Below are 2,500 nucleotides of genomic sequence, written 5' to 3'. Positions count from 1 at the left end.
GAGGAAAGAGTTTGCATGTTCCGGCTCTGGGAGGAGCAAGAGCGGCGCCTTTATCTCATGGTATAGGAGTGAAAGGGAAGAGCGTTATGGTATTATGTATGTGTGTATGTTAATCTTTTAGCGTGTGTCTCAAGTGCTTTGTTTGTCACATGGCCCTGCAGCTGCATGTAATCGGGAGATGAGATTTGCAAACGTGTTCAAAGTTTACCCTCTTCCATATCCTAGGAATTCATTAGCGAATGTAAACTGACCTTACAGTATTACAACACTTTAAAATATCATAAGAGTTTTGCTGTATGATCATGCCAATTAAATATGTCTTTTTATATACAAAGTCTTATTAATCAAAAAGTAATAACGCAAAACATGTGCACGACGCCTCTCCTAAACAAAGAAAACGGAAGGGAGGAGAGGAGGAGTTTTTATTACACCGATCAGCAAGAAGGGCCATTGCAGTGAATTCTAGCATACGTGTAGGTGCGATAGCAGTGTGGGGCGGAACCACTGTAATGATGATGGGAAAGAAGACAAAGAGAGGGAGAGAAAAAAAAGGTGCGGAACAGGGTTGGAATAATTACTTAGCAGGTAGGATAATTAAGTAGTGAGAGGAAAGGCAGCAGATGAGGGGAAAGAGGAGAGGAAAAGATTGCGTGATTTGCATCGATGATAATGTTAGCTTTGCGGACACTCAATACTGGGAACAGGTTGCCGACTTGCGCAGTATGTGAAGCTTCGTCTACATATTTTTTGTGCAGGCCGATGCGTATCTAATTTGTTGTATCCGTTTAACCCAGGGGTTCCCAAACTTTTTGTTCCTCAGTACCCCTTAGGCTTTTTATAGGTTCCCATGTACCCCTAACACTAAAAATTAAGCTTAATAGTAAAAAAGGACATTTTAATATTTTAATTATTTAAGTCTGCATGTTTAGATTACATAGGCATCTTAAATGATGAAAACAGAAATAAAGCAATTACTAAGGTAACTGATATTTTGATCCAGCACATACAATACATACCTTTTTATTATTATTATCCAAAACATTAATGAACAAAACTCAGGTATTCTTATTTTAATGCATCGCACTAACTCAACATAAATGGATCACTACCAATTCTTCGAAATTTCAATAAAGGTGGTGCTAATCAACACAAAGAAAATGAGAAAAGTGCAATCTGAGTGCAGATTACAACACCATGTATTGTGCAAGTAATTGTTTCCTTCAGACCAAATGTACCCCCTGAAACGTGCAAATGTACCCCTGGGGGTACATGTACCCCAGTTTGGGAACCCCTGGTTTAACCCATTCCAGGTTACTGTTACTGCTACCCTAGTTAACAGACATTACTGAAACAAACGACCGATAAGGAAAGTGGGTCTGATATAATGCATTCAATGAGCAAACACCATTATTAAAAAAAAAGAAAAAAAAGAGTTAAAGCACTAATCCGAAAGCTTACTTTATTTCAATTCATTTCAATTTAAACCATTAGAAAGACATATCTCTCCAGGATACATCTATTGCTGTCAGTTCATCGTCAGCAATACGACAACAAAAAAGGCTTGACGTCACTGCGAGTATATCAACATAAAAATGGGATAATGATGACTCAATCATTTTACCAACAATCCACCAATTTGCGCAATGCAGCATCGTCAGCATAGAACCGCAATCCAAGCCGGAACTAAGGTCGAACAAGAGTAAACGCTTTGCAAAACCGCTCTTCTGGGAATAACAATAACGGCTGCGTCGCTGTTGAAATGACAGTGTTCCTTAAGCAATAATAACGTGTACCTATTTTTTAAAAGATAGTGTTGAAAGCATCTGTTCTACAATGTCGAGAACGTTAACCTTACAACGATGTTCATTTAACATGTTCTTTTCTTCTTGCTCTCTTCACTTCTTCGCCTTTTCCACGGCTTTCTCAATCATATACTTCTCCCCTTCCCTCTTCCACCAAATTGGCTTCCCCCATTCTTTCTCTACTGTTTCTTTTCTTTCCTCTCTTCTTTCCTCCTCTCCATCTTTTATTTCATTCTAACAAAGACATCTGACATAGCGATTTACCCCCCGATGAATAGGGTAATTCGTGGGGCTTCCTTATTTCCCGGAATGTCTGCTCAAGTACGATAATTTACCGCATATCTAAAGAGAAAACACGTGCTAATGTTTCACTTGCGCCCATCAACGTGAAGGGAAAATGCACGTGCGGGTGACAGGCATCAACACTTGTCTTGTTACTATACAAGGCTTTTGGTCTTGCGGGCTGTGTGTGTGTGTGTGTGTGTGTGTGTGTGTGTGTGTGTGTGTGTGTGTGTGTGTGTGTGTGTGTGTGTGTGTGTGTGTGTGTACGTGAATGTTATATATATGTTCGTGTTTGTGTCGAGTTTATATATATTTATTAGTATGACGAAGGCTCATTCTGTGAGTTAAATCTCCAACGAAACCAACGCTAACCACTCGATAGCGCTCTCTACTGTATCACAGAAACTAAGAAAACC

General features: G+C 39.4%; 1 protein-coding gene across 2 annotated transcripts in view; it reads right to left on the bottom strand.

Moving 5' to 3' along the window:
- LOC125025076 (apolipoprotein D-like) overlaps positions 1-2,500 on the bottom strand; it is a 15,353-nt gene that overhangs the window by 7,988 nt on the left and 4,865 nt on the right. The window lies entirely within an intron of this gene.

Source organism: Penaeus chinensis, chromosome 4, assembly GCF_019202785.1.
Source record: "Penaeus chinensis breed Huanghai No. 1 chromosome 4, ASM1920278v2, whole genome shotgun sequence".
In the NCBI taxonomy this organism is placed as follows: domain Eukaryota; kingdom Metazoa; phylum Arthropoda; class Malacostraca; order Decapoda; family Penaeidae; genus Penaeus; species Penaeus chinensis.
The sequence above is the reverse complement of the archived record's forward strand: the minus strand, read 5'-3'. Positions and strand labels throughout refer to the sequence as shown.